The 23,720-nt window shown below is 46.5% G+C and overlaps 1 long non-coding RNA gene across 1 annotated transcript in view; it reads left to right on the top strand.

Moving 5' to 3' along the window:
* The window catches only part of LOC102386878, a 136,958-nt gene that overhangs the window by 89,496 nt on the left and 23,742 nt on the right, over positions 1-23,720 (top strand). Inside the window, exon 2 of the long non-coding RNA XR_003091827.1 lies at positions 18,513-18,572. This is a non-coding gene — a long non-coding RNA (uncharacterized LOC102386878). The remainder of the gene's footprint in view (positions 1-18,512; positions 18,573-23,720) is intronic.

Below are 23,720 nucleotides of genomic sequence, written 5' to 3'. Positions count from 1 at the left end.
CTTCCAGCAGACGCTTTCTGTGCACTCTTGACTAGGAAACTTTTTAAAGTTTTGTCTTCAGGGCAAAATCCTGCTGTGCTTAGTTCTTCCTTTGAGGAAAATCCTGGTGGATCAAATCCTGAAGTCTGATTCCCCCACTTGCCTCCGATGGGATTCAAGTCGGAGTAAAAGCAGAGAAAGGACCTCGGGGCCTGGTGCACTGGGAGTTGGTTTGAGAGCGGCTGACGAAGGCCTGCGGGATTTGGGTCTACAGAAATGGGAGGCCATTTAAAAGTGTGTGGCAAATCGCTCTGATAAAAAACAACACTGCCGCCTGCTTTCTTAGCAGTTACAGAAATAGCAGGTGAGAGGTTTGCTTTTTCTAAGGCAGCTTTTCTGTGCTGCCTGTCAGCGTTCGAACTTAATGATGGGGCAGAGGATCCTGTTGTCTCTGGGGCATTGTAGTCGGTCCCACGCTGTTCTGCATTAGAGATTGCTCTTTCTCTGTGGCTGAACACCTGTGGGAAGGGAGGACTTTCTTTTTTTTTCCCCTTTGGAGGGTATCAAAAGAATATACCCTTCTGCCTATTCAGCTGAGGCCCTGTCTCCCATGATCCTCAAAGTTGGGATCCAGATGCCTGTGTCTTTCTACTGGGCTACACCACCAATTATTAGATGCAAACACTTCCACAGACTAGATGAAGATCAAAACTCTCTGGATCCAGGTTTCTTGTGTGTTCGGGAGTGAGGCCATTGTCCCTCCCTTGGCAAATGCCTCCATGCCACCGTAGCTGTTCAAGCAGAGTCCTCAATGAGGATCGACTTTCCCCTTGGTTTGCATTTTCCTTTTACTTTCTCACTTCCCCCCTGCAAGTTGAAATGTATCCCCTTTGTAATAGCCTCAGCTTTTATTAGAGAAAGATCATGCCTCTATTAACCTCCGAGTAAGGCTACACCAGTTAGGTGACACTGTTCAGTGGGGCATATGGCGTCGTAAAAGTCGCTACTGGTTGGGGTGGCCATCATAGAGGACATGCCGGTTTTCTGCTACTCTGTCCTCTATTGATTCAAAACCCGACGCCTTTATGTCCTCTATTTTTCTCTTGAAATATAATCAGTTTCTCGGTCATCCTCTTCAAGAGAAAAATAGAGGACATAAAGGCGTCCTGTTGAGTATTAGTAGAGGACAGAGGACAACCGGACTGTCCTCTACGATGGCCACCCTACTGTGGTGTCGCACAGCTTGTTTTAAGATACAGCCCGTGACGCTGCTGGGTTTTTCCTTTTGAGGATAGAGAGGAGGAATGTTTTGTTTTTTTTTTAATCTATTTTTGTGCTTTCAACTCGTAAATAATAAAGGTGCAGCCAGCTCTGTAAATTTTAATTGGAAAATATATATATAGACTCTTCCATTACTTTTATGAATCCCAGTTTGTGGGACGTGGAGGTCTAGTGTAAGTCCCATTAAAAATAAAGAAAAGAATACTAAAAATCCTACTACTGATCCAGGGAAAGTAAAACTCATCGAGCCAACTAACATTGGGCTATTTGTACTCTCTTCCCTGCTGTTTATCTAAAGCACATTTATTATACTCTACTTCTGGCAGCTTATGTCTCCATGAGTTTAAGAGCCTTTACCTAATTAAGACCAGAGAGATTTTCACCATCCAGCCACAGCTCCACTTAAAGAATAATTTCTGTGCCATTCTACTCTCTAGGGGGAGATGAGGTCAAAATTAAAAATAAATAAATAAAATGGGGAAAAAAAGATAACCCTGGGAAATAACCGTCTTTGAAGTATACAATGCACATTTGACGACACGGGGACTATTAGCTGGGCCTCTGGCTCCAATATAACCTATTTGCAAATTAATCCTGGAATAGATTCAAAAGGTTTGATCCTATAAGTTGAGAGAGAGAGGGAACGTGTGTGTGCATGTGCATAAAATGTATGCAACATGCTTATAGCCTGTACTGGAAATGATCAGACAGGTTTTATTACCTCCATCCCTTGATGCTGCTTTTGAAATCCAGTAGCCTGCTTCTGTTAAGTCAACGCAGAGAGGTCTTTAATGATGGTTTTATGGACCTGACTCTTCACATTGTATTTTTTTTCCCCTCGATCCAGTTGAGAAATTGCTCGTCATTGCATTTGTCACGTTTGCTGACTTAAAGGCACCGGGAAACATCGGGCATGAGTGGGTTGTAACTTTTAGATTTGTTCTGTAAGCAGCTCTCAGTTGGGACCCTCTGGAGGGGAGCAAACCTATGCGAGGAATTTGGCAGGATATTGGGAAACGAGTCGTTTAGAGTTTGCTATGGAAAGAATAGCAAAGGTCCTGTTTAGACAAATTTCAGACACCAGACATGCAAATGATGGGGAAATTATTAAATGAATCGTGGAGAGCAGAGTCTTCTTCGATGGCTTGTCACTCATTGCAGAATAAGACCCTGATTCAGGAAAGCACAAAGGCATGTTTTCAAGTGTGTCTGTATTCAGGAACTGGATCCAAAGCACACAGAAACCAATATGAATCTTCTCACTAACTTTGATGGGTTTTGCACCAGGCCCCATGACTTAAACATGGGCTTGGGCTTCTTGGGTTTAGGCTTAAAGTGAAGTGTGTGCGTTAGTGCCGTTGCGAACAGGGGTGGGCCTGTGGTAGGGCTGTCTTGAACATGGGTGGGCCGATGTGGCCTTTCAAACAGCTTGGACATTTTGTTAAAGGACTATCGGCTCCGTGCAGAGCCTTCCTAAAGGACAGATCTTCTTGTAAGACATGTTTCTAGGAGCATCATTTGCCAGATAAGGAAATTTGAAGAGTGACTTGTCACCGTGTTGCTAGCACCGCACCACACACAGAAACCGTGCTCGTATTTTAAGAAGAAAAATACCTGCTAAAGCTAGGTCAGAACCGTGGATGGGAAGAACAGTAGAGAGGTGAGAGCAGAAGAGAATTGGTGCGAAGAAATGTTTAATTAGAAATGATCACCTGAAGGGTAATAAAATACCAGGAAGGGGACATGACATTGGATGCAAGAAATAACCCAAAGAACAATGAGTTCAATTTAATAAAGGGCAAATTCAAATTGGAAACAAAAATAGACTTTCAGCTGGTCAAGGGCAGCGTGATGGGGAATAGTTTGCTTAATGAGGTAGTTGTGCCAAGCTCAGTAGGGCTCTTCAGTTTCTAGATTGTATTGGGTGTGATGTTGAACTTTTCCTGCGTGACACAGTGGGGAGGACCAAGACAACCAAGAGTCTTCTTCTAACCCGGTCCTTTACGACAATTAGTTGGGCAATAATTTGTATTTTCAGGGGGGAAAATGCCATTAAAGGTTACAAATCTTGTTACTCCGTAACAGGAGAGAGCATGGGAGCAAGAGCCAGGTTCCTGGAATGACAGCTGTGCCGTGGCTTCATAAAGAAAAGAAAATACCACTGAAGGAAAGAGCTCGCTAGGTTTCCTGGTTGGGATTTAAAGCCCTGGCTTTTGCAGCATGGTATAGTGGTGATGGTTATAATCATTAGATATCAGGGACTTGGTGATCTAACTCTCTTAGCTTCCTCTTGACAATCCCAGTCTTGAAATGCAGTTAACTCCTATGGTTTTAGTTTTCTTTACCATGGTGGTCATCCATAGTGCCATGGTTGTTCTTGGTTAACCATTAGAAACCTGGCTGCCTCTTGAGTTCCAGCTCTGCTATTTTAACCTGACGCATATTGTAGCATTGATTTAAGGACGTAAGCTACTCTGAGCCTTTCTGGATAGAGCAGGATATAAATCTAAATGAACCATAGCAATGATGATGATGGAAACAAAAGGTGTAGCGAACAGGGTGGTTGTGATTTCCTCCAACTTTTAAAGATATCACTCTTCCCACCCCTCTACCCCTTCCCTGAAAAAGTGAGGCAAAGAGAACCCATGGTGGCTTTTTGTAATGAAATGCAAAATGCATACTGCTAAAATGATGCATCTGTGTAAAAATGGGCCCGATGTCTCCGAGGTGTAACTCAGCTGAAGTGGAGGAACCATGGAAACTCAGTGGCATTGCACCAGACAGAGATTTAGCCCTGTGATTCTCACGCACGGAGGGAAGTGATTAGCAAAGTAAAAGATACTTATCCCTTTGTGACACAGTTACACGGATTATGTTACTCACCTCATTTTAAATACATTGACAATCTCACAATGCCTAATTAATGAGGTTTCACAGGGATCCCAATTAATGGAGAATGGTCACCGAATGGTAATCTTTACTTCTGCTGAAGATGAAGTGAGTTGATATAATTCAAAGCATGAGAGTGGCCAATATTATACACCCCAGTTGACGATTATTGCATCCAAGTAACAGGATTCAGACGATAATTTGAGCTGCTCAAAATTGAATATAACTTTAGGATGATTCTCTGATAGCTCTCAGGAAGAGAATGGAAAATAGTTTAATTTCATGCGGTTTGGAGATCACGCAGAACCATCTGATTGGCAGAATGTAGTTAAAGAGCTAACAATACACTAAAAGAAATGATAATCCTTTGTGTTTGGATATCTGAGCATGTTACAGTTACTCATTAGCTGGGCTCCAGAATACACCCGGGAGATAAAAAAGGCTGTGTACTGCTGCTTTCTTCGAGGTGGTATCTCAGGCCTAATTAAATGTTTGCAATTATGTCCTCATTTAATGGCTGGTGTACAAATGATGATGATGATAATACCCAGGTCTCTTCATTCAAAGGTCACACAGAGCTTTAGAAAGGAAGTTGGTATAATTATCCTAGGCCAAAGAGGTGCAATGACTTGCCAAGTTTATCCAATAGATCAGGGTCAGAGCTGGGTATAGGACCCTGATACTTTGAACTCCAGGCCTGTTCCCCGTTCAGGAGTCTGCTGTCCAGGGATTGACACAATATGTATTTTCAGGTGCTGAATATTTTCCACTGACATGCTGGGCTTAGGGTATTTTAGGGACATGGGACCTGGTTGTGGTCTCCCTTGCAGTAGTATGAAGGAGCTGCCACAAGGAAGATAATGGAGTTGCACCTCTATAAAAGGGGAGAATCAGGTCCTGGCATTTTATTTCAGTCCCCAAAAAGGTGTGGATGAATGCCAGCAGCAACGGAGAGGGAGAATGGTGTAGATTTGTGCTGCAAAACCAGGAGGAGAATTATTAACAGTGAGGATGGGTACAGATCAAGAGGGAGAGAAACTGGTCCTGCTGTTTGCAGAAGGGCTGCACTAAACTGATTCACGATTCGCCTTGCTCGTGCAGTAAGTGTCGCCGATGCGGCTGGGGCTGGTTGACAAATGTTTTTGTTCCCTTTTTTATTTTTCAAAGCAATTGCTCTTCGGGGGTTTCATGTTTCCATTGCCAGCTTCCCAAATTTCAGCAGTGGAGAACTGAGGAATTTCACTTGAAAACCTTTCGTCAAGCCAAAAAGAATCTGGGTTTGTGGTTTTTTCCCCCCTCCGATGAAAACGTGAAAACTTTTGCAGAATCTGGCCATTTTCTTTGGGTGTGCATCATCGTGTTTCACACGCATCCTTATCAACCTGCTTTCTGAGGCTTTTCCTCTTCTTCAGGTTCGTCCGCATTTCCCATTGACCCTCCATGGCTGCAATTTTGAGTTGTTCGTGCGGGAGACCTGCTCCATGCCCTGCAACCCAAGCGGGGGCTCAGCCTGCTTTGTGATCTTCTTTATGTCTTGTAAAGAAGCCTTGTGTCGATAAGCTGAAAAGTCTCATTAGAGTATTTTGCGACTGTGCAGGATACAGAGCCAGAGGCAACCCAAGCAATAAATAATCAAGCATATAGAGAAGCCAAAGAGGCTGAAGAAGGTAAATCCAAATTAGCAGCAGCTGGCATTTTGGAAGAGCATTTTCCAAAGCAGCTCATCTCTGTTGGGGGGGAGACAGAATGAGGAAGATCTGTGTTACCCCTTGTATCACGTCAGGAGGTGAGGTGTTAAGTAGTGGCCCATTAAGATGATGCCAGTAAGGTTGGCCATAAGACTTAAGAACGGTTAATAAGACATGGGCCATGACTTAAGAGCAGTTTTTCTCCCCGAACACTTAGAGGTAGATCAGCAAGCCTGTGCTGCACTGTCGGCATAATATATATTGTATGTTAAGTTGTGCATGACATAATATACAGTGTATTGGCTGATCTAAGCCGTGTGAACGTGTGAAGGTCTGCAGTCCGTGAGAAGGTCAGATGAGATGATCTTATGGTCCCTTCTGGCCTTAATGTCTATGAATATGATTTTGAACTCCTCCTTTCTTTGGAGTGAGAGGGGGAGAGAAGAGACCCGTGAGCGGCCATTAGTGGTAGTGGTCCCACACTCCCCAGGGTCAAGTCCCCAGTCTCATCAAGTAGAGCAAGAATCTGCTTCCTCCATCTAGTGCTCTAACCACTAGCTACTCTGGGCTGCGTGTATCTGTTCTTCCAGGTTTGTTATAAAAACTCTGTAGGGGGTTTAGTCCATCCCAGTGCAAAATAGGAAAAGTTTTTCAGGATGGGAACTGGCCTCCCTTCCAGCTTGGCTTGAAATATTCTTTCCAAGACCTCAATTCCTTTAGTCCTCTTTCTGGACGGACACCATGGGTTAATCCCTCTGTCTGCTCTGGTCCTGTGGCTGAAAAGAGCACTTCATCAATCACAAAAAAGAAGCCTTTCCTTAGTTTCTCCTTATTGCATTTTGGCTGGTCAACATCTGGTCGATTCACCATCCCTCCACTTCGGCTCGCTGAACTGAACAAGCATTAGCCGTGCACATCTGCTGGGATGGGGGCGCCGATGACTTCCCAGACCCACTCCCGTCGTTCTTGGGTTGCTTTTGAATTCTGTTTTCTATTTTTGATGTTTTTTTCTTTACAAACAGCCACGCTGATCTAAATCTGTCCCTCACTCTGTAAATCCGTAGGATTTATGGTTCTTACTTGACTAGATTGACCTAAAGAGATTTTGTAGCTGAGCCTAAAAAATCTTCACATTTCTGGGAGGAAAAAAACCCCATTTCCAAGATCGGTGCTTGTATCTCACTGTGTTGCGTTTGGTATTTTTTTCCACAAAGCCCAGCGTGGGGGGATTGTAAAGGATTCGTAGTTGCTGGCTTTGTAATGGCAGCAGGAAGGAATTGAGTAAGAACTTTCTAATTACTCTCTGGTGTCCTCACCAGACAAGAAACATATATTTTTTAAAATAATTCAGCACATCATTTAGGGTCGGCGGTCGTCCCAGGTTGCACACGACGGGTGTGCTATGGTTGTTGCATACGAGTAGCTGAGAGAAGGATGGCCCCCTTAATTTTTCAAGTGTGCCAAACCTGCATGAAGAGCACGGCGTGGACTGGCTTTGTCTCTTCCAGTAGATTCCTGTCCACAATTGTGTGTCAAGATGAATAAGATGACGTTTCAGCAAAATGAGAGGTAGGAGTAGGAAAACCAGTCATCAATGTCTTGGAAATGGGAGCAGGAAAGACGAGCAACTGGGTTCTCAGCAGAGATTCATGGAAGGGAAAATTGACCCCAAAATCACTGTCTTGAGACCCAGGAAAGCTGGGCTGAACTCCTTTCTTGTCTGCCTCTATGACCTTAATATCTCTGCCTCCTTTTGACCGCATCCTCTTTGTGGTTGGTGCTGTTTTTACCATGTGTTTTATCTGATGCTTCACCCACTGGAGCCCTGCTTTTGAATTGGGGTCTCGGGGAACCATTGTAACAGAAATAGTACTCGCACATAGACCTTCCCTGGGAAAAAAAAATATCCATTTTTTTTAGCGATGTCTAATTGAGTCACACTTGCACTGAACAGGGATTCTGTGTCCCTGCAAGGCCTGCTAATGTAAGAAAATCAAGGCTGTCAATGATAATGATTATATCAGGTCCTCTCTTAGGACAAGCAGAGGATCATGAAAGCTTCTTGAAAAAAAAACACAAAAATCCGGAGGATATTGACTCTGAAGGCTTGAAGCTATTTTCCCAAGATCTCAGCCCCATAACTCAGAAAGAGAGAAAGGAGCTGGCAGAAAGAAAGCGAGCCCTCCTCAAGCAGACATTATAACATCATTATTGTATCCGGCCAAACTCGGAGGGTTTTTTTTTTTTTTTGTGACGAGAACCTACATTTTTTGGGAAATAAATCATCTGCAAACAAACTTCTAAGAAAAATGGGAGGAAGAAGGCCAAGGAGGCGTGCCAGAGAAGGAAGCTGTCCGTGTAGTGGGAATTCAAAGCAGGTTTCCGTGGGACTGTTCATGTCAGGGAGGGTGAGGTGTCCTGGGCCACGTCTTTTTTGGCACTTAACTACTTTACCTTGCGGGACTGTAAACTTGGACAGTTGCGGGGACATTGTTTTGGACTTGGGTTTGAATGCGAGTGATACTGCTTTGTGCTTTAGACTGTGCTGAAAATGAATTATGCATTGCTGTTCAGCGTTGCTGGGCCCCGATCAGTCTTGTTGTCCCTGCTCCCCTCTAAAAGGATCGAAGCTCTAGCCAAGAGAGGAGATGTGGTCAAGCAGTTGAAGCACAAGCCTGGGAGCTGGCCTCTGGTGCTAAGGCTGCGGTTGACTGTGTGTGATCTTGGACAAAATAAAGTATCGTGGAATCAAGGTGCACGGCTCGGCTCTCCGTACTGCTCAGTGCTGCCTGGGAAATCAGTGGGACTTTCACCACTGACTCCAGTGGCAGATCGAGGCATCATTTGACCCCAGCTGACTTCCTGCCCCTTGGGCAGGGGGCTGGACCGGATGATTTTGCAAGGTCCCTTCCAGCCCTAACATCTATGAAACCTATGAAGGCTGCTGAGTTGCACTAAATGAGTAAGTTTGGACAACAGTTTGGGCACATAAATGGATGCTTCATTTTTATTGCAAGGGTAAGCTTCTTTGAATTCCCACTACACGGTCTCCATTGCGTGCTGTCTAGCCAAGTTCTGCCCTTGTTCACACCAGTCCCGGAGCAACCATACTCAAATTTTGGGCCCAGGTCAGTGTTGCCCCATATTTTGTGTGCATCACTCACTAGACTTTCCTGCCATGGTCTGTGTGAAGGGCCGGGCAGCAGGGAATCAGGCCCAGGGAAGTGTACTCATATGGGCATCTGGGCCTGAGGAAGTGCATGCCACTAGAGGTGTTTGATGCTCTTCTTCCTCTCCCGTTGCAATGCCGCAGCCAGGTGTCCGTAAGTCGCTGGTGGAGTAGGTCAAGCTACTCTAGAAATTCTGGCCTTTGAGGGACACTTTTATTCCAGTTCTGAGCAGAACCCAGAAGTCATGAAACGTGGCTATGGAAAGGAAATAAGAAAAAAAAAAAATTCAGAAAATCAGATGTTTCTGTTCACTCCATTTCTTCCTTCCTAAGGGGAACAGCGGGCTCCCCTCCGGCACCGGGGAAGGTGTCTCCTGAAGAGCAAGGAGGTCAGAAGGCCTGGGAAACTTCATCTTGAGTTAGTGCTGCTGGCTCTTGGCTAAGCCTGACTTGATCTGGAGCTGCTGGACTTCTCGCAGTGGAGCGCCGAAATCCCCTGAGGTTCCCAGCATGTGGCTGTGTAGCAGGGACCATGGAAGTCATGGGATCCCAGCCCATGGACCGCCTGCATGACGGGCGAGCTTCGAGCAGCCCACCAGGCTAGCTGGCAGGAAACCAGCTAGGTTTCTGCTGGAAAGCTGATGGCAGGCCAGATTTCCCTTACCCTTTCCCTGTGTTCAGTGGAAGCTCTGTGAAATGCTTTGGTATTCACAAATCAGTATTTTCGGACCGAAAGCAGAGGGGTTTTGTTGGCAAATGTCCAGCCATTTCTACTCAGTATATCATGGACTCGGTTTAAATTAAAAAAAAAAAAAGTATACAAATTGCTACCTTTGTTCCCATAAGGTTCACTTCCCCTGAGCTCAGTTATTCTGAATTGCGCTCTTCAGTTAAGGGGGCTGAATTGTACAGTGGGCTTCATTGTGGAGTGAGATGCATTTTCTTTGGCTGACGAAATTCTTCCTCCCTCTCAGCTGCTGGAAGACTCACATCTTTCATGTGAATGGGAGTCGCGAGTGTGCGCGAAGGGGCCGGAGAGGAGGTGCCCCCAACGGCTCTGTTTAGAATTGCCAAAGGCAGAGACAATTAATGAATTAAAGCTGTCGTCGTGTCCTTAACCCAGGCAGTCACCTATGGTAATTAGCCAGTTTGTTACGGAGAACTTGGAGCCTCACGTGAGCCTCCCGTCTGAGTCTACAAGTCATATTGCTTTGTCTCAGTATGGCAGCCTATACTGTGCGGAGCATTATGCAGCGCTCTCAGGTGCCTGCCGTACTTATAGCATGCAATCAAGCCAAATACAGGGATGAATGACAGCTATAAAGGAAAACAATTTTCGAGCAGCTGTTGGCTTAATTTAGACCTTTTTAGGATCAGATTTTGATCTCGAGTGTAAATCCGATGAAGTCGGAGTTTCTCAACACCAGTTGAAAGCAAAATCCTGCCTTTAATGTTGTCCTAAGTCAGTTGCTGTCTCTGTCTGTCTGTCGATTTTTTTTCTCTTTCATGTATTATCTGTACTCCCAGATCTGAGAGAGTGCAGTTCTATAGTGGTGGCTCTATAGGAAATGCACACTACTGGAAGTGGTGCTTGCAGGGTAACGCGCGTCTCCTGGGAGGCCGAGTGGAAAGGGAGAGGGGCTGGGGGCTCCCGTACCTACCTTTTGTTCCTTGTTTTACTACGAACTTCCCGTGCAATCTTGTGCCGGTCACCTGAATTCTCTGCGGCCGAGTTTTCCGTTTGCACAATGGGAACGATGCTTCTTGCAGACTGTACCTCTTATGCCGGGCAAACTAATCTGAGCTGAGTCTTTTGAGAGCCTCCAGTGAAAGGTGCTCTAGGGAGGGTTATTCATTGAGAAGAGAGTGGTTCCATAAAATATTTAATCAACACTTTTGGTCTAGGTACACTTGATCATTTAGGGCTTTATTGTACCTTTCTCTCTCCTGCCTATCTCTCATTGTCATTAGCAGGAATTCCATTTTAGCTCAAGAACATGATAGAGGTTTTTAAATGTACCTGATCGAGTTAGGAGCAAGGAAATACATCTTCTGTATATATATATATTTTTTCTAGTGACCCCTATTCTCACTTTCAGAACTATCTTGAAGTTAAGAAGAAAGAAAATAATGAATTTCCATACGGGCTGCGCCTTGTAAAGCGATTATCCTCATTTATTCTTTTTTTTTATAAAGTTTTCCGAGGGGTAAAGTACTGCCCCAATACACAGAAGCAATTTTTCTTTTCAATGGCTCCTGTGACTCAAATCTAAACCTTTGCTCTCAGAAGAATACTTTTCAAATGTTTACTTACTGCCTGATTCCTGATAGGCATCCTGGAAAAAAAATCAGATGAGATGTTGTTCCTGAAAGTTATACCGCTTGATGGAGTTTGAAAGGCAGAGATGGAAGTGATTGAGGCAGCAGCTTGTCTTTTCTCAACGAGGGAAGGAGGTTTCTTTGGATCTCAGGGTTTTATCAGCTGTCCAGAAAAATTTTAATATGTATATAGACAGGCAATCTATACAAAATACTGCATTTCTGTAATGCCTTTTACCTTGCTGCGTCCCATAGTAGTTGACTAACTAGATATATCTATATCAATTATCAATTTGTTTCACCAATATGTCTTGTTGCATCACAGAAATGGCAATATTCAGGTTAGCAGCAGTATTTGTTAAAGGTTTTTCTTGCTGCATGTGTCAGTGGAAATAAGGAAATATAAGCTAGCTTTTATGGATCCTCTTCCATCAGAGCCACGGGAGGGGCAGTAGTATTAGAGACGCAGAACAGGAGAGACCCAATAGTTTCCAGGTCCTAAGACTGAGGGTCGTTGGAAGAACCCTTTTTAAATAGCCAATGGGAGCAAATTCTCATTTTCCCATCACTGCCGGAGAAAATGTGGATGGATGGGGAGTTTTTCAGTCTCTCGGCTTGTCTGCCCCCTGCCTCCCTTGCTGAACCCCAGAGTTTGAGAGCGGAGTCTGCGCTGTCCTGTGGCTGGTGCACCTTTCCAGCGCTGGTGGCCATTAACCCGTCCCTGCACCACCACCCCACTGGCCTCATCCTGGCCTTTTCCCTTTCCCCTGCCCAGCTCCTCCATGCCATGACAGCTGCCAAGCCTGCACGGGGGCGACATAGAAGCCTTCCTCCCAACCCCTCCTTGCTTTTTCCGCAGCTTTATGCGCTGATACAGAGTGTGCAGACCATTTTGCACCTGCACACGTCGATGCTAGGGTGGGAAGGGACCTCAACAGGTCATCGAGTCCGATGCAGGAAAGAGCGCCAGGGTCAGACGACCCCAGCCAGGTGCCTATCCAGAACTGCTCGCTTTCCAGTCACCATTGACCCGTCCGAGTAACATGACTAAGGCCTTCACAGCAGGGCCCGCAGCGGCAGCGTGGTAATACATTCAAGCCTTATTTATTGTCGAGAGCATATTTCCTTGTGCCCCCGATGCGCTCATGCTTCCTGTATGTAACTTGGCCGGAGGAGATCGGAACTGCAGTGCTTCATCCCGGATCCCAGCTGGGATGCATCACTTGGCCGCTTGCCCCTCTCATCACCCCTCTTCCCCTCCCCTCTTCCCAAGCTAGATCGTTTCTCAGGATCAGAAAAACATCTCCCAGCTCGTGCATCCGAAAAAGAGAAAAGTTGTGGGTTTCCTCTGCTCCGGTCATGGAGAGATTAATAGGAAGAGATGATGTCACTGCTCAGCTCATCTGGGAGTTGTAGGATGCTGCGCTGACTCCCTGGATGTGGCGCTGGCTGCCAGGGAGAGGGTGCTGCCGGGAGGGGAGGGTGGGCATGCCAAGAGTTATTTGACACGTGTATTTTCAAAGTGAGCAAAGTGTGATTTATTTTCCTTTGCTGCAGCCTGCTACCAATTTTCAGTTTACATTAATAGCTATGGAAACTGCAGTTCTTATTGCCACCTACATTAGCGATTAACACCCTGTCTGATTTGACAGGACATCTCTTTTATATCTGTATTTTTTATTCCCTTGCATTCATAAAATATGTATCAACCTTCCCTTCTCATCTCCTCTGGCGTGTCCAGCTAGTTAATTCGTGCCTCTCGCTCCCAAGGATTTGATTCTTCCAACATCACACGCTTACCCCCCGCCTCCAAAAAACCCCCCACAACTACACAAATTAGCGCTCTACCAGTAGCTGTTTTCAAAACCTGCCTTTTATTTTTTAATTGGGAACCTGCTTGAATTCATATTTCATGGATTTATTTCTCCAGGAGCTCCTGACATCTCTCCCTCTCTCTCTCTCTCCCTCTTTTTCTCTCCCCAAAACGTTTGCTTCATTGATATTTTAATTGCTGCAATAATCAGTTTGCCGAAGAGGAGGGTTCTTCCCTTGCTCACGAAATCCATACTGGCCGAGCAAGTGCGCGGGGGTGATTTATGAGCAGATAAACAGCCTTGGATCCTGTTCAATCACTTCATCAGTTTTAATTCGGCTGCCTAATCAGTAGCAAGCAGGAGGGTTTTTTTTTTAAAAATATGACGGCCTCTCCAGATGGTTTGGCACGGTACCCAGAGTGACACAGATAACTCCCCATTTCTCATCAGTTCTGTGTCAAAGGCATCTTTAACTTTCCAAAAATGTTTAAAAGAAAGGGATCAGGAGCCAAGACCTGCCTTCAGGCTTTCACTGGTATCTAAGATACCATCTCAGATATGCAGGGTAGAAAACAAGCCTGCTCTTATCTCATGTTTTATGCAAGGGCGTCCATCAAATTCATGAGAGACGTGGAAAAGTTCATAAAGGAATAGACTTTGCTTCCAGGGTATGTTTGGATTTTGGTACTCTCAAAGATTTTTTTTTTTTTAAATGTAAGCATCTTAATTGTTTTTCAGATCATTTTTGAATCGTCGTTCTGGTTTAGTCTGTGCCTTTTTTGCATGTTAGCTTATAGCAAGTGCCAGGACATAGCTGTTGCTGGGGAGAGCGTCAGAAAGAATTATGCCTTGGAGATGTTCGTTTCTGGGCTTCCTGGCTCAACTGGGTGGGAAAAGTAATTAGTGACATCCATGTCTAGTTGGGAGTGTCCATCCATTTCATATCTGGTGCGTGGCATCTAGCTCCATCGGCTGGGGGGGTGAGTTATGGTTATATGTACTCTCCTCCCCGGTCTATTTACTTCCTGCCCCACTCTTCACGGGGACCGAGCATCAGCTGAAGCACTTGGGCTGCAACTGTGGCAGGCCCTTGCATGGCAGCGAAGGATGTGGAGAAATCCTTAGTCCTTCCTTACTCACCCTTGCAGCTGGATAAGAGCCCCGAATCCTCAAAACCAGGATGAGATGCATTACTTGCGTCTTCTTTCTCCAGCTAGTGTGTTATTCTTAAGTTTTGACCATGTGTACAATACGTCAAAGTGCAGACCTCAGGACTGAGATCTTATTCACAGTCCAAACTCAGTTTGCTTTAAATTAGTGGCCCATTTCAGTTATTATCTATTAGCACCTTGCCTCTGCAGTTGGGATGTTTTCCGATTCCCAAGACCCCACTTTGGCGAGCCACGCCAGGACGAATGAGTACAATCCCAAGAACAAAACCATGCAATGAAACTTAGTGTAGACGGTGATCTACAAAACTTAGCGTAGATCAGTGGTTCCTCAGCGTGACCCCATGTATGACCCCATTTCCTTAGTATGGCCCCTCACCCCCAACCCACAGCCCCCCACGCCCCTGGGTACCCCTCACTCCCCACCCACAGCCCCCTACCCCACCCAGGTGCCCCAGGGCCAGGGTGCACAGCCCCCTGACCCCTCCAGCAGTGCCTAAGCCCTGGCTTTCACCCACAGGAGGTGGCGGTTGCTGCAGCCAGAGCACGGTGCAGAGCCCGACTTCCCCCTGCCCCGTCCCCTCCACTGTGGGCAGCACAGCTGAAGTGGAGCCCATGGGGGACAGGGATGGTTGTGAGCTGCCCGCTGCAGGCTTGGGGCTCCCTGCCCTACTGTCCTGCCCCTGGGGAGGGCAGGACCTGGAGCGGGAGAAAGGGAGTGCCACGCGCCGCCATGACTGCCAAGCTGAGATGCCCCCTGCTTACCCGGCAGCAGCGTGGGCACAGCTCTGTGCCACTGCCGTGCCTCACCTTGGTGGCCACGGTGGTGCGACATGTCCTCCTACAATGGGTTGCATGCACTGGGCTGCAGCTGGTCCGGCCCAACTGCAGCCCCGCACCCCGCTGTGGGTGCAGAAATCTCAGGGGGCACGTTTATCGCAACCCCATCCGCTGATGTTGCAACCCCACTTGGTGTCACGACTCACGGGTTGGGAACCGGTGCTGTAGCTCAAGAAGTTGGCTGTGCATCTTTGAACCATGCTAGCTCTCCTGTTTTCCTTCCAGCTCTGCGTGCATCCACATGCTGTCCCTTCACTCGCACCGATCTACTGCGTGGGATCACGGCTGTTGATGAGCCGTGACTGGTTTTTTGGCTCTTCCGTGATTTCTTGCTATGCAAAGAAGTGGCAAGCGTGGGGGATCTGTGGTAGGGCTGTGAGCAGAACACCGAACGGTTTCAGAGACGGATGAATTTGGAAAAGGAAATGTTGACATTGTTACCGTATCTTCTTGTGGTTTGCTGTAGTAGCCCAAACATGACATGGGGCTTTTTTCACTGCAGATTAAAACCCACAGATCTGTGTTTAAATGTCATGGAGGTTGTAGCAGAAAATATCACAGCCAGCAAATGTAAACTTTTTGGCTCAGTATTAAGTGTGTACGCCTGTAACTTCACTGGCTCTAAATTGAGCTTTTAAGTCATTGAAGGGAATGAAGGGGGGTAGTGGCTAGGGGAATAGCTTTAGTTTCAGCAGATCTGGGTTCAGTTTTTGACTTAGACACAGTCTTCCAGTGTGACCTTGGGTCAGGCATTTGATCCATTTTCTTCCTTGGCTTTCCGTTCACAAAACGGAGCTAGCATTCTGGGAGATGTGAGGATAAAGTGCTTTGTCATTGAAAGGTAAGCAGATGCCAAGGTGATGAGGGACCTAGGTCGATTCTAGTCTAATATTAACCGTTCATGGTCATTAAGATGCTTACAGGGCTTTTTTCCCATAGATTTCATAGATTTTTTTAGGGTCGGAAGGGACCTATTAGATCACTGAGTCCGACCCCCTGTCATCAAGTCTGACCCTGGTTTCCCTTGCTTGCACAGTGTTTCACAAAGGTGTGCAGTAATAAATACCCTGTTTTTGCAAAAAGGAAACCAGGGGTAAGGGGCAAACAAGTTGCCTATAGTCCTAGAACGAGGTAGTGGTGGAGATGGGAGATGAACCCAGTCCGTTGACTTCCAGCCCATTAGACCTGAGCTGCCTCTCCTTTGGGCAGTTTTCTGTAGTGTGATGTCCTGCCCTCGGTGGCATTTGATCCGTTTCTGAACCTTGGGAGAAGTGTGTGTAATCCACAGGTGACCTGTGGCGCACGTCCTTCTCTGGGCCTGATCCGTAGGTCACAGGAACCTGTCACAGCCCTAGCTACGCAGGCTTGGCTGCTTACTTCAAGCTCTAGCAAATTAGGCTGTAGGCTAGGATGTCCCTGGAGTGCTAGCCAGGATGGCATGTGTTGTGCAGGTGTGCACTGGGCGTACGGTTGGCACCGTTGCTCTACCTGCCCAGCTGGGATCAGGCTCCAGGGCCCTGTGCCACCCCTGCCAGGCCCCTGTGCACCGGGATTGAGGTGTTTGCTGCTCCATGTGCCCCATGTAGTGTGCACCTGGATGACACGGCCCCGGGGGCTGGATCTGGCGTGCAGGCTGGGGGTTGAGCACCCCTGGTCTGATGAACCGGCAAGTGGACTGTTGTCTGTGCCTGAAAGCATCCCAGGATCTGTGCAGGTTGGGGTTAGATTGCAGGTGGTGGGAGAAAGAGATGGGGAGGTCTTTGGTGAAGAGGCCAAAAAGGTTGCACAGTGTCCTCCTTTCCTGGCCTTCAGAAAAGTGTCGTAGCTTCTGCCTGCGTTATTGCACATCATCCCTTCCCTTCTGAACTGGATCCATGATGCCTAGGGCAGCTGTGGACAGGGGACTCGCAGCAGCTCCAGTGCTGCCAGGGTGTCAAAGAGCAAGACCGTCTCGTGTGATTCCTCCAGGCCCTGAAGGCTTTGGGATCTAGCCAAGGCTGGAAGCACGTGGAGATGCCCTCTCGTATGGTTTCTGCTACGTGAGGATGCCGATGGAGCTGGAAAAAGGAAGGGCGTTTAAGTGTTTGTGTATTATGGGTTTAAAGTGTTGCAGAAAGGGCTTGAGAGCAGTTTCTGAATTATGCCGACGTGGCACACGAAGCTTCTTGTGGGCAACAATTGCTTCCGGTCTCGTGGTGAGCAGAGCGACTGGCTCTTCGGTCATTGCCGCTCCCTGGTTATTCCCAGGTTATCCGGTGCTCTGATTATTATGACTGTGGGGTTTTTTTCCTGTTTCTTTGAGAACTTTAAGAATCTTTTTTTCTAAGATCCTTCGACTTTAGGGTCTTTTCTGCAGGAAGGCTAATCAGAAGTTGGAAGTAAGCAAGAAATGTCCAGGGCCAGATTCTGCTACCTTTCCAGGCTGCATCTTATGCCAGCCCCACTTCCCGACTCCCGGTCACCAGCCGGAGTCCCTGTGGGCCAGATGCAACTCTTCCATGAGCCGGCTTGAGCCCGGGGGTTGTATGGTTTACTCCCGATTTAGGGAAATCCTATTGTGTTCAGTGGGACACTTTATCCAACAAAGTATTGTTCGGTGTGGTAAGGGCATCAGGAGGCGTTCCACGTGGCTAACTTCCTACTGCTAAAATGTGCCAAATGTCCTATAATTTTCCCTCCCTTCGTCGTCTTCCTCGCCCTCCTGTTTATCTCCTCAGCCTCTTTTTGTTTGAACTGTGAGCCGGGTGGGGCAGAGACCGTCGTTTACTGTCTTCGTTCAGTGCCAAGGGCAAAGGGGATCCCACTTAGATAAAGCCTCTGGGCCCTAAAGCTAAATAACAGATAAATAACAGTAAAAATTATTGGTTGCTTATTGTCAACAGGCCCCTACAGGCTTTCTCAGATCACTTAATAACTCCCTGCCTCAGTTCCTCATCTGTAAAATGGGGATAGCAGCACTTCTTATCTCATGTCTCCTCTGACAGGAGCATGTTCTGGCGGAGGCTATTCAGATACCATGATCATGGCTCCCTATAATAGCAAACACAGTCTTTTCTTGCAAAAAATGGCTTTTCCACAGACTTGCAACCCTTCTACTGCATATGCTGGCCGGCATGTTTGTAGAAAACAAATGCAAAAAACGGAGTGGAGTCCAATCACGTTTTTAAACCTAAATGTCGGTAGAAATATTACTGCAGTATTTGCCCTGCTCTATTGCCTGAAATGTAAAATACAAGATCTTTTTTGTTTTGTAAATGAGATTTTTTTTAGGTAAAAGTTCTTTGCTAATGTCTGCTTCGTCCTGCAGAGGTGTAGCATTGTATGTCATCACCAGACTAACCACTTTTTCTGGTCTTTCCCTCAGGTTACAACAGGATTTCCCCTGGGCATGAATTTGACTATGACACACCAGTGATGCTGAGCAGTAAGTATTTAAGACACTATTGCAACTTTAAAAAACCCCTGAAAAACCCTGTGGTTATATCCTTTCCTGGTCTTTGTTAGATCCTGCCTTCTCTTTCTGAAATCCTACCTGTAGGGAGCTTAAAAGGAAAAACCTTTAAGATCTCGAAGTTCTGAAATGGAAAGGGAAGGGCTTGTGCAGTTTAAATGTCCTCTCCTTTAGCTCGATGTAAAATGCCCGGCACCTCCGTCAGTATTGCTGGAAAGGCCACAGATAGGTAACAGTGAAAATGTAGTGCTAATATCTAGGTGAAGCGAATGCAAGGATTCGGCACCAAAATTTGGCCTGGCGTTCCCAGGCACAGGGAAGTGGAGGCCTTTGAGGTGCTCATAGGTGAACCGAGGGGCTGGGATAGCACGGGACCCTGCAGTGGCAGGAGAAGGTGGTCTTATACCGGGAATGAATTTGACTTTGGGTTTGTTCCCGCGCTAACCGAGCTGGTCAGCCTGTCTTTGTGCCAGAATTGGACCTCTGCTGCAGTTTTACTCTCCTTTTTGGGAGGAGGATGTGCACTTTTGGGCAAGCAGCCTGAGATTTATGTTGCATTTCTAAGTAACTTCCCTGCTGGAAAAAAGATCCTGCTCCACCAAGAAACGTCCTTCCCTTTGCCTGGCAGAAAAATCTGTGTGTGACACAAACTGAGTCAGACTTGTTAGTCCTGGGCTGGAGAGTGTTATAAAAGGAAATTTCCTCTTGTTGTTTATTGGCTGGTCCCAACTCTAATTTCGGGGTGAATTAGTTAACTGTGTGTTTTTGTGATTTTGTTTTTCCTGTGCTTTCTGTAGCGCCTTCTAATCAATTCATTCTGCTTTGTTCAATTCCCCATTTAGTTCAGTCAAATATTCAACATCCAAACTGTCTGCAACAAAGAGCACTAATTCCACCCTTCATTTCAATTGTGGCTGATGGCTTTCCGCAGGTGGTATTGTATAACTCAATCACCAGCCACTGAAAATTGTGATTTAATCAATAGCTGCGGCTATTTTTTTTTTCTCCGGGAGATCGAATGGGAAAGAGCTCAAGGAAAAGACCCGACAATAATAGAACTATAAAAACCCTCCAGATTAAATAAAATATATAGGTGCTACTATCAACCTTTAGAGGTATAGTTGTGTTGTGTATGCTGCTATATGCCCCTTAGCGGTTACACTGAGAGCCTAATTGGGCACTACCTGACACCCAGCTAGTAGACTCTGGATTGCACCTGACCCTGCAGCTGTTTCATGCACACAATTTTCATTTGCTTTCCTTGGGACCCTATGTGAGGAAAGTGTTAATAATGGATTAGATCCTGGAGTCCTGGGCTGAGGATTTGTCTTCAGTTGCAATTTGATTGAGTAAAGACCGAAGCATGGGGCCTGCCCTGGGATCACCCTGGTTTTTTTTCCCCCACAGTTATCTCCAGAAGCAATTTCAAGCAGGGCCTTTCTTGCCGTGGTATTTCCAATACGAATAGCTCTCACATTTATATACATTATACGTTGCTAGTGAAGTCACACTCTCAACTTACCAAGGCCTAAAAATGGGACTCAGAATGAAGGGCACACAAATGATTCCTCCAGGAAACGTAAGAATTTATTTCATTTAGTCTAAAAGAGGGATTTTTATAAAAAATTGGATCAAGCAAAGAAAGGCTTAGCAATAAAACATGTTGGGGAACCTTTAACGTGCTGTGTGCCGGACTCGAACACTGCTCTTCAATGCTGTTCTGGGTTGTTGAGTAAACACGTATTAAAAGAGGCCTAAAGCGTTTCTTTTTTTTTTTACCTTTATGGTTGTCTTAAGAAAAGCTGCTCATACGATACAGCCACCAAATGCTGCGCTGTACAGTGAGTAATCATTAGAAACCTCTCTGGCAGAAGTTAATGTTCACTGGCAGTAATGAAGAGCTTACAGATGACTTCAGCCATTTTTAAGGTCCTAAAATACCCTCCATTACTCATTAAAAATGGCTAAAGAGATTGTCCCAAGCTATGGGGGCTCGCTTCCCACTTCACTAGTTCTACGTTGCAGGAGCTCCATTGAGCGTAGTACATTTACTCCTGTTTTACACTAATATACGTGAGAAGAGGACCAAGTCCTAGGAACGTATATCAGTATATGGTCCAATTCGACTCTGCCAAGGCCTTTGTCAAAAGCTGCGCTGCATCTGGTTTTAACGAAGTGCCTGAGAATGAAAATTCCCGTCATAAAAATAGCAACTATTTCCTTGATTCGCATGAGTCGAATTACAAACATCGTTGCTCAGTTTTTGTAAATGCAGTGAGACTTGTCGAGATAGTAAGTGCACTAAGCAGCTTCTCCTCTTCAAGCGCGTTGGTGCCTGTTTCTCCACATTTACTCCCTCTGTCATATCAGGGTTTTTTTGTGCCATATTTACCCTTGTCTATCTGAGCGCAACGTTTGTCCGATTGATTGTTGTTCTTGAGCAAGAGAAGGCATCGCCTTTGAGCAACCAACAGCCACATGACCCTGAGGCTGGAATCGGGAGATGTGCCGAGCCCTCCCGAGGCGGGGATCGAGGGTGTGAAGTACTTCCCAGGATGAATTTAGCAAAGGCGCTAAGTGCTTGGTTGAGTTGGGCCATCTCCAGAGACAGGCTCATCTTGGAAAAGTCAAGCAAAGGTGTCAGAAGACAATATCCGTTGAGTTTTTCCTAGCTATAATTTGGTCTTTGTTCTTTTAATAACGTGTCACAGATTTTATTTCTACTTATGCAATGATGCTTCCACCGTGCGGAGCAATAGTTGCATATACCTATACGTGTGGGCACACGTGTGATGGCGTATGACAACAGGGGCGTGCGATTCTGAATAGTCGCCGTTTTTATTATTCACTGATTTTTAAATCATTTGCACTTCTTGGCTGGTTTTCTACCCGGCGTTTCTGGTTACATCTGGAAACGTGGGACATGGCAGGCTCTTTGACCCCGCAGCGTGTGGAGCTCGGTGGCGCTTCTCCTGTTTGCATATTCAGCACGATCAGGAAGGACCGGGTGTCATTTAGCCGTTCAAGATTTTGTTTGTGCGGAGCAATGTGGAGTAGCATCATTAACGCAGGCAGATTACCATGCTTCATTGTACTCTGTCCATGGTACATTAGAGGCTCTTTCCCATTGGTAAAAACGGGGCTATTCTTCTGTAAAAACGAGGGGCCCATTGGCAGGTTTTTGGCAAGTGAGACAGAGGGACTATTTAATGAACGGGAGTGGCCTAAAGAGGGGAAAGCAACTGAGTCTGGCAAGTTCAGAGGAAGGTAGGAAAGGACTGAGTCAGGCGGGAAGGTTGATCCGATTGCCCCAGGCGGGCTGGCATCTTCAGGAGGCGGTTTGCAGAAGTTGAGAGCTCAGTCCCCCTCTGCCCGGCGTGGCAAAGGTTTTGCTTTCCAGCCGACGGGCCTGGGGTTGCATTGCTTCGCTTTCTGCTGGCGAGGCGCTATGCCGGCTTTGGGTGCAGCAGGAACTGGAATTGCGCTCGGAAGGGTCGGGCTGCTACAAATAGGTTTTTAGTTTAATAAGATGAAAGCAATTAACCAGAAAAGCCCCTGCCAATGGGTTTTACAAGTACATAAAAATATATTGCTTTTTCTTGAAGCATTTCATCACCTTTTTTCCTCTTCCCCCCGCCCTTTTCTTTCCTTTGCTCCCATAATGGCACAGCACGCTCATGGGTTTATCCCTAGATCTGTTCCTGAGGATGTTGGTCTCCTGCCCTCATTTTGTGCACGTACCTATATTTCCGTCTCACTTTGCTCCGGGTGGTGTTCATGCAGCTCGCTTGTGGCCGGAGGAAAAACAGAGCTCATAAGCTATAAAAAGGTGCCATTTAAAAGGTTACCTCCAGCCACCGGTGGTTTATTGGTGAGATCTGTAGGAGGGGACCCTAGGGCTAATCAGCAGTCTCTCCAGAACAGGTGGCAGGGAAATTTGTGGGAAATGTGGAGCGGAGACAGCGTTGGGGAGAGGCAATAAGGCCTGATCGTCATCCCTCCACCCCCCGTTGCTTCCCTGGGAGGATGGGAAATGTCTCCTGTTGAATTCCTTCATTTTTCTGGCTTCAGCTGTCACTCCCAGTGCAGACGAGGGGCCGTCTGGCTGCCCTGGGGGTCCTGGTACGGTGCTGGGGATCTGCAACATTGGTTCTCAACCCCACAGCCGGGTCTGTCCTCTCCTCTCTGAGCCCTGCAACTGCTCCATCTTCTGCATCTCCTGCAACAGCATCCCTTTCCATTACCGAAACCCTGTCCACCCACTCCCCAGCCTAGGGGACTCTGCCACTGCGCCAAAGTGAAGGCAACTGGGCATTGACTGGGGCTGCTGCGGTTTGACCGATTCCTGACGGCATCAGTTGCTGAAGGTGCTATTTGGCATCAGTCCACAAGCACCCCTGCATGTCCTGGATATGTCTGTCATCAGTCCACAAGCACCCCTGGATGTCCTGGGTATAAAAATAGGTGGGTGGACTTTGATCCATAATATCTGACTTCACTAGTTTGCATCTGAATGGTAAACGTGGGGCTTTTGATGGAAAAAAAGAAGAATGGCTCCAAATATTTATGTCTGTGCCCAAATTAGTGGGCACGACACAAGACGTGGCAACTGCAAACGCAAGCCAGTGCCCAAGGAAGGTTGGGCGCAGCCTTCAAGAGCGCACTTTCATCATCTGAAGAAATAATGCACATTAATGTGCAGTCATATAAGGGGCTTTGTTTAATTCTTGTACTCCAGAAGCAATTTCAAGCAGGGCCTTTATTGCCATGGTATTTCCAATAAGAGTAGCTCTCACATTTATAAATATAAGCCAGAAGACTTTAGAAGTGGCCTAACATTATACTTTATACTCTGTGCCTTATTAAGAGCTGAATTTGCTACATGAGGTGACTTTATGTTCCAAGGAAGCTATTTGGCTTTTCCTAAGGAGAGTTGCTTTTCGAAGGAGAAACCCGTCAGTATTGGAGGTAGGTCTTGACCTAAGTGCAGACAAGGCAAACACAGCCCCCTTCTGTAACCACAGCAGCTTGTGAGTGATTTTCTCTTTCTGGGAGCTGGTATGCTAGAAGGCACTGGCCAGTAATGCTCCCCACCCAAGGCGCTTCCCAAATACCTTGTTC

This window comes from Alligator sinensis, unplaced genomic scaffold (genome assembly GCF_000455745.1).
Source record: "Alligator sinensis unplaced genomic scaffold, ASM45574v1 scaffold916_1, whole genome shotgun sequence".
NCBI lineage: Eukaryota > Metazoa > Chordata > Crocodylia > Alligatoridae > Alligator > Alligator sinensis.
This window is presented reverse-complemented; position numbering and strand designations above follow the sequence as displayed.